Source organism: Larimichthys crocea, chromosome III (assembly GCF_000972845.2).
Source record: "Larimichthys crocea isolate SSNF chromosome III, L_crocea_2.0, whole genome shotgun sequence".
NCBI classification, from domain to species: domain Eukaryota; kingdom Metazoa; phylum Chordata; class Actinopteri; family Sciaenidae; genus Larimichthys; species Larimichthys crocea.
Window position 1 is genome coordinate 1850825 of NC_040013.1, and position 8695 is coordinate 1859519.

At 44.4% G+C, this 8695-nt stretch overlaps 1 long non-coding RNA gene across 1 annotated transcript; it reads right to left on the minus strand.

The window, feature by feature from the left end:
• Positions 1-101: 101 nt before the first annotated feature.
• Positions 102-2402, minus strand: LOC113745650 (uncharacterized). Its single transcript, XR_003462299.1, has 3 exons — positions 2324-2402; positions 1713-1859; positions 102-625 (listed from the first exon to the last, which is right to left on the minus strand). It is a non-coding gene; the product is annotated as an uncharacterized LOC113745650 (long non-coding RNA).
• Positions 2403-8695: the final 6293 nt, after the last annotated feature.

The window sequence follows — 8695 nt, forward strand, 5'->3', positions numbered from 1 at the left end:
CTTTATGACGTGATTAGCATGCGGTTTATATTTACATTTCAAAATGTAGATCACTTCAATAACTGGAGTCGTTTTCCATTCACTAGTTAGTCCCTGTTTATTTTCAGTTTGAAGTTTTGAAGCCAGGCTTATCTAAAATATTGACAGACGCCTCACACTGTGAATATTTCACCACGTTTTGTCTCTCACATTCCCATCCCACCCGCGCCCCTCTTTGTCTCCTCATACAGGAATGTGGGCGTTCCGTCATGCTGTTACTTTCCTTCCAGAAACACCTTTTAGTGGAGAAACAGAAGTTATGTCAGGAATTACAGACACCAAACACCTGAGTGAGCAGGCAGAGGTGAATGACCCCGAAGGTTTTATATGAGTTTATACAGTTTACACCTCTGTGATCGCCTGTCTGTGCTTGTTGGGGGACGTTTACTGGTCTGACCTGCCGCGCTGTCCTCGTACTGGTCAAACTGTGTGTTGTGAATTATTGGACACGGCCTCTCATCCTTCAGCTCTGGCACACTGCCCGGTAAATCCTCCATCACCTGCGCTGCCACTGGGACCCGTCTAGGGCGTAAGGACACCTCGGGGTCCTCGGGGCAGGTCGACCTGTTAGTCGTCTCCCAGGCAACTGAGAAAAATGAAACAAGTAGATGGAGAATGACGTGAAAAGCAAATTCAGATACGCAGTAAAAGACAAACTATTGATGAAATACGTTAAGATAGAACCATAGACTATATGTCTACCTCTACTGTCTCCTGTCTAATCTAAACTGTCAAAGTCGTGGATCCGCCCCTGGAAATTCAAGCCTGGCTGCTCAAACGAGCCACCTGTAACATCACACACCTGTCAATCAAAGCGTCCACGCTCTTAATCCTGCATAACTTTAAGCCTTAATATAATGTGAACAGGTGAGTTGTATATAAATTCCAGTACCAGGCTGTAAACATGTTTATTTCTGCTGTGAAGTTGGACATTTGAACATGGGGACTTATGGAGACTGACTCACTTCTGGAGCCAGACTCAAGTGGACGTTAGAGGAACTGCAGTTTTTTAACACTTGTGCACTGGTTTCACTTTGGATAGAGCAGAATATAGATCGATATAAGACAATTTAACAATTTTTAACCACTGACAAGACGGTTAGGTGAACAGTTTCAAAACAGCTGCTGCAGGAGAACAGATATTAAAACATCTGGACAGAAGATGATAAATGCAGAATGCATGCCAGTCTTTATATATCCTATAAGAACCCACAGGCCTCTGTGTGCATGTACAAATACACATGTACACATATATAAGTGTATATAAAGCACACTCAAAACATTCTGCTACAGCTGGACTGACACCAGCTGTTTTGCCACTGACAGTAAAGATAAGCGTGCACACGTCGGTCTGTTTTGCAAATGTGGTTCTAGTAGAACCCGGCTGGCCTTCGTATCCAGATCTCCAAGCAGACCCTGTCAGGAACAATGAGTTATGTTTGTTCTGCTACACTGAGTGCGCCGCTGCTTCACAACGGAGGCAGCCAAGCAGCTAAAATATTTAAACCTCGTCTAACTTCACCTGTTCATCACTCAGTGCGGCTTCTTCAACAACATATACTCTGATATCTGATACAGAAATGAACATATGGATGTCACGCAAACACCACCATGCAGATGAACACTGCCACTGTTGTAGATGTTTATTAGTTGTTGCTGTGTTTTGCACTCACGTTGTTTGCCTGCGGGGGCCACAGTGTGATGTCTCCCTACTTTCTTTCCCAGGAAGGTCAGTGCATATCCATTCTCAGCTCCGTACATTGTGAATATGAGTGCGTGGATGCTCTTTGGTGAGCAAATATATGCAACTGGGTCAAAATCTGCAAAGAACAGAGAGTTCAAATGTTTTAAAACCATGACGATGCTAATATTTCAATTTATATGCAACTGAAAAAACCCAGTAATACTTCAATCTATGATAAACTCTTGTTCAACCCTCAAACTATTTGCAGATGTCAAGAAGCTCACACAGCACATTCACTCAGGGAGCGTAATCCTTTTGTCAGCCTCTCTCCAAGCTGCTTCAAGCTTCTGAACAGGAAAAACCCAACGTTTGTTCTTTGAAATTTCCTGATTCATGCCGTCAGAGCACAAATCTTGGCATGAATTGGCACCATGCCAGTTCTTTTACAAAACAAAGTGACTTGAATGGACTGAAATCTGCATGACACTGCAGTGAAACTGACCTACACGATCTAAAATATCAAAATATACACATGGATCCATCATTAACAGTGTTACTTTCAAGAGAGTCCATGACAAGACAACATGTTAAAATGAATACCTGGTCTGGGAGCAGTTCAGATCCGTCCGGTATGATTCAGTGCAGCTTGTGTGCTGCTGTGCTGACCAGCACGCGAGAGTCCCGATCTCTAAGGGGAACCAAACTCTCAACAGTCTTTAAATATTAAACCTGCAGAGATGGAGTTTCATTAGTTACTGGCTTAAACCCCACAGAGCTCGCTGCTGGTAAAAAGATGCCCCAAACAGTCCTCAGGTTTCTCGTGTGTAAGATAGAGATTGTAACTAGATGCTCTTTCACACTCACTTCATTCTTTGTATTTGTTTTCCTGGAGACCCCACACATCCCCACACTGGGTTACCTACATCCAGGTGAAGCACTGAGGAGTGCGGCCTTTGTGGAGGTTGTGTTGTGATGAAGACAACATCATATGACATATTTACTGAAGCGCAGTCTCCATGTACCTCCTAAAAAAGAAGTGTTTACAGTAGCCAATAGCAAGTAAGCGTTACTCCCCCACTGCTATGCATTGGACTAGCGCTATGAGCTAATGTCAGCCTCTACCTTCCAGACACACAACTTCTGAAACCATTGGTTTCCGAGGTGGTTCTCTTGACGGGTTAGGCTCCTGGCATGTACCACCTTGGTAGTGTAACATTTTTCCCTGTTGGTCTCAAAGGCTGTGCTTGAACCTGGTCCGGTCTGGCTGCTGAGCCCAGTTCTGTTCTTCTAGCAGCAGATTCAGTTAGAAGCAGTTAATTAGTGTTTAGTTACTTTAGACATTGTATAAAATATGATCCAGTTTCAAAGTCTGGGTTGTTATGGTCACCTGTGGGTCATTGAGGTTAACTGTGGGTCATTGAGGACATATGTGGGTCGTTGAGGTCACCTGTGGGTCGTTAAGGTCACCTGTGGGTTGTTAAGGTCACATGTGGGTCGTTAAGGTCACCTGTGGATCGTTGAGGACACCTGTGAGTCGTTAAGGTCACCTGTGGGTCGTTAAGGTCACCTGTGGGTCGTTGAGGACACCTGTGGGTCGTTAAGGTCACCTGTGGGTCATTAAGGTCACCTGTGGTCGTTAAGGTCACCTGTGGGTCGTTGAGGTCACCTGTGTGCGTTAAGGTCACGGTGGATCGTTGGGACATCTGTGGGTCGTTAAGGTCACCTGTGGGTCCGTTAAGGTCACGTGGGGCATTAAGGTCACCTGTGGGTAGGACACTGTGGGTCGTTGAGGACACCTGTGGTCGTTGAGGGTCACCTGTGGGTCGTTGAGGACAACCTGTGGGTCGTTGAGGACACTGTGGGTCGTTGAGGCACCTGTGGGCGTTGAGGTCACCTGTGGGTCGTTGAGGCACCTTGGGTCGTTACTGAGCCGCCAGAAGAGATCAGAGGGAAAAGCACATACATAGACTATATCAAACAGGAAGCGCCTGCTCCGGCGGCATCAGGCGAGAGAAGCGCTTCATTGGATGCAATTAGTTCACACGCCCCCCGGGTACAAGATGACATCATCAACAACTTTTCATGGTTTATCAGGAAATGACAAACTCAAAATACCATGACTCTGTGTCAGTGTTGGACAGACACTGGAGGACAGAGGACAGATGGATTTTTAATTAACATACAATCCAAACCCTGCTCTGACGTCATCAAGGGCCTGTGAAGTTTGATTGTTTGGACTCTACCTCACAGTTCAATGACTCAAACTATGATTGGGCTCGAGCGATGTAGTCATCCGTCATTATCCCGGCTCAGTCTCAGCTGTGTGAAAGCATCACCCTCTGTTGAGGCACGTAGCCTGCAGGTAGCGTCAGGCCCAGGGCTGTGCTGTCATGACAACCCACCACACCTTAAAGAAACTCATTACCTCATCACGCCACAGGCAGACTCTTTTTAAGAACACAGGGTGCTCTTTACCTCAGTCGTACCTACAGGTATTCTTGCTGAGATCAGGGGTCCTACAGATCGATACTTAGTGGCGTTATAACTTCAGTAACCTCCTGATAACATTCTTGCAAGAGGAGAGATAACAGCAGTGTCAACAACCATTCATCAAGGTTGGATTCCAGCAGTGAAAACATTACCGAGACGTGGAGGAGCACATATCTATAAAGTGTTGCTAAGACGTGTTGTAAATCTGTACTGCTGTCAGTTAATGCTCAGTTTGTCAGCTCTGGATTGTGAGCTCAGACCACGGGGCGTGTTGTTGTGTGTACTACAATGTTGGCCCTGTGTCATGCCAGAACCGGAGCTGGGCAAGCGTTTTTTTTTTTTTTTTTTTTTACCTTACTTGATGTTTGGCTGTTACCAAAGTTGATCATAAGTAATGTAATCAGAACAAATACCGAGTACAGCCGTCAATATTTACCACAGTGGGATTAAACTCTGAATCTGGGGGCGCTCAATTGTAAAATAAACATTTTGCTTCAAACTAAAGCTATTGCATCAATAACAAAACAACATAGTAGATGATAGTAAGCAGGTTAAATATTAGAATAAATTCCGTATGTTGCATTAAAACCTCATTATAAGAACCCAAGAATCAAAGTGGAACAAAATGAGTCATCATAAACTTCTTCACACGTGGATTTTTTCATGAGATTTCCACTATTAGGAAACATTACGAGCTAAAACTCGGTCAGCATGTGTGACCGCTTCAGTCAGCTGGAGAAACTCTTCCTCGTTTTTACGCACGGCTGCGCTCTGCTGCGCGCAGCATCCAATGGCAGCCTTGTGGAGAGGTGGATGGGCTGGACCCGTTACAGGTGGGGTTACCACCAGTTATAATATCTCTCTCGGTCGCTACAAGCCCCTGGGAAACTCAGTGAGACAAACCTCTTCCCTGTAAAGCCAAACGTAAGTCACTTTTTTTCTCTCTCTCTCTCTCTAAAATATAAATGTACAGTCTGTTTCGGCAGCTTTAGTTTGTTTTGGAGAGTTTTGGTGAAAGTTTGGTTCAAGATGTGATGACTTTAGGACGCCTTGCCTTAAGGTCCTGATGTAATCTGTGAGGGTGTGGTTGGGAAAACAGACATTTGACAAGGCAAAGTGTGGAGGGTTTTATTTAAAAATAAAATGAAAGTAGAATGGATCTATATAGGTAGCACAGTCTACCTATATATCTGAGTTGATCGTGGGTGTGGCCAGGCTGTCCACAATGCTGCCATAATGGAAAACCACTAACATAAACCTAGAGTAAAATGCAGAGGCTTGAGGAACATTTTAAGAAGATAAGAACTCGCTCGGCTCAGTGGAACCAACATGTTCATGCACTTCTCATGTACTTTTTCTAAATGTGACATCTTCTCTACTGTCCTCTCCCCTTGTACAGACAGACCCCATCGCCCACCATGGCTTTCATCAGTGCCTTCTGGAGCAGACGACTATATGGGAATGCCCGATGACTCAGTATGTAACTCTGTGGTTGTGTTCCAGTTGCTAAGGCAAACCCGGTGTTTTTTTTTCCTTTTTTCTCTTCCTGTGGTATGTTCGGGTGGAAAGAATGACAGGCAGAGTACGAGGGAGGAAGAGAGGAGAGGAGTGTTAAGATAGTAAGAAAGGAATGAATTAGTGGATTTAGGAGGAGGAGGGGAAGGAAAGGGAGTGAGGGCAAGAAGAAAGAAAGATGGGTTGTAATAAGTGCGCAGTCTGCACTATGACTTAAAGCAATGGAGAGAGTGACCATACTAAGCCGTGGAGTGTGTGACTCATAGAAGCAGGAATTTGCGCCCCTCCCTTTATAAACAGATATATACGACTTCTGCTTTCCCTGTTTTCGTAACCGATATGAGAAAATTGCACAAGGTTCACAAGAGTCTGTGTGTCTGACTCTGCTGTTTTTTGTTGAGTTCAGTCCAACAGGGAGTGTGCAGGCATTTTAAAGGGCACCATCGTGGTTCTGGAGGCGGCTCAGAAAGGCAGAGAGGCACAAAAACTGTCACTCATCATACTTCATGTATCTAAGGCATTTTAAAAAATGCACACACCTCACACACACACCACCAAAGCACAACTCCAATTATTACCAAACACACAATAATCTGTGTTTGTGTGTGTGTGTCCTCTCAGGTCCTGAAGAAGGAGGGGACGGTGACCCCGGCGGCCAATTTCTGTGCCAATGGAGACGCGGCAGTCCTGGAGAAGGCCATCAAGACCAAAGGTGGACTTTGAGATTCCTACTTTGAAGCTCTGCAGCGTGTGTGAACACGTCTCGGCTCTGTCTGTTGTTCGATGTTGTAAGAGCTGTGACACCCTCTGCTGGCAAACACGCACCGTTACTGTAAAACAGCGACTGTGGGGTGGAAAGTCTGACTCCTCTCTTTGTTGGGCCGCGCCACTGAATACAGTAAAGTTAGTACCCTCGCCTCCTGCAGGAGACTGTGAGACTTACGCAGCTTCTTCAGCAGCAGAAAACACATCAACATAAAGTGGCACTGTATATCCTCATAAACATCGGACTTATTTATCTACACTGTACAGTACTCCTGTGTGTATACCATTCTTTACAGATGTACAGCAGGAGGCGACTGTACAGTGTAAATAAATAAATATATTTTAGTGTGTGTGTGTATTAGTAACGTGCACATGATTTCTGTGAAATGATTCTTCATGCATATCTGTCTTTAGTATATGTTACAATTTTTCTATTTTATTTTAATTTATCAATCAGTTAGACTTTGTATTGGTACAAACACAGCAACGTAAAACAGGTTGAATAAATCACACTGATTAAATATAACCAACGCTAATATTAATCGAACAAATTAAAATGTGTAAAACAGACAACTATTAACTAGATAAATAATAGTAGTGATATAAATCTGTTAGAAATAGACAAATAAATAAATCTAGTAAAGTAAAAGCCAGACTAAAAAGATGAGTTTATATATTAATATTTTTTACTTCATGAGTATTTCTTCGGCTGAGGTTTAGGAGTAAGTAGGCGGGTCGTACACTAATCAGATAATCAGTAGTGGTGCTGGTTTCGTTCCCGCTCCCCAGTCGGCATGTTGGAGATGCTGAGCCCAAATTGCTCCTGAAGTGTGTGAATGTGTCTTATTTCATCGCATGTTATTTCCTGTCGTGGCAGATTCACGATAACAGAACTGATCTTTGCTCACGCCCTCCTGTGCAGTTGTGGACGAGACAAACCATCATTGAAATCCTGGTGAAAAGGGAGCAACGAGCAGAGGCAGCAGATCAAGAGGCTTACCAGCAGCCAGCGGCAAGGTGAAGCACACCTAATCAGTACACACACACACAAACACACACACACACACACACACACACACCACCACACACACACCACACACACGGATCTCAAACACTGTGTTTATTTCAGCCTCTGGAAACGGTGCTGAAGAGCGCTCGGAAGGGAATCTGGAGGACGTGGTGTTGGCTCTGCTGAAAACACCGGCCCAGTACGATGCCGCAGCTGAAAACTGGCATGAAGGTACACACACAAACACACACCACACACACACACCCACAAACACACACACACACACACACACACTTCAGGATCATTTGAGCGACCTCTCCTCATCTGTTTATTTTTGGGTGTGTGGTGACAATCCACCCACTTCCACATATTCATCTATGTTTTTTCTTAACGGGACGGTGAAAGAATGTGTTTGTTTGAGTTGGGCAGGTTGAATAAACTTCGCTCTCTGTCTCTCTCTCTCCTCTCCTCTCCTCTGCTCTTAATCATATTAACAATGAAAAATCGACCATGCGTCCTTCCCTCAGGGTCTGGGCACAGACGAGGACACCTCATAGAGATTTTGGCTTCCAGAACCAACAGAAGATCCTGGATATAAAGAAAGCCTACAAGGAAGGTGCGTGCCGCCAGATGTTGTCTGCCTTCTCTGAGATTTAAACACATTTTTAAAATCTCGAACATCATCGAATATCCTGATTTAATGTTTACAGAACAAGAAGGGACCTGGAGGACCACATCAGGCGGACACGAGTGGAGATTCAGGCTGCCCTCCTTGAGCTTGCAAGGTACGACTGGCACACTCTTTACTCTGCAACGCTTACTCGGTCACCAGGAGGCATTAAGTTCTGAGACAACATAACCACCCTGCTTGAGGCCGGACAGTGGCATGGTTTATGAACTAAATAAACTATATGCATTGCAAATACACAGTGTAAAGACTGGTGGGTGGAGACGTGTCAGCTCACCTCAAATGTCAACTTCTAGCAGCCAAATGAATCTCATATCCAACCTTTTTTCTAAAGTGCTTAAACTTCTTTTTTAAAGGGGAAGTTCACTCTAAAACACTCAGCTGGTGTGCTGTTGTTATTTTAACCTTTTGAACTTTTCATATTGAGACCAGAGAAAATTCTCCAAGAGAAATTTATGCAAAAATACAAACTCACTGCAGAGACAGGCACTTAAACCTTGATGAT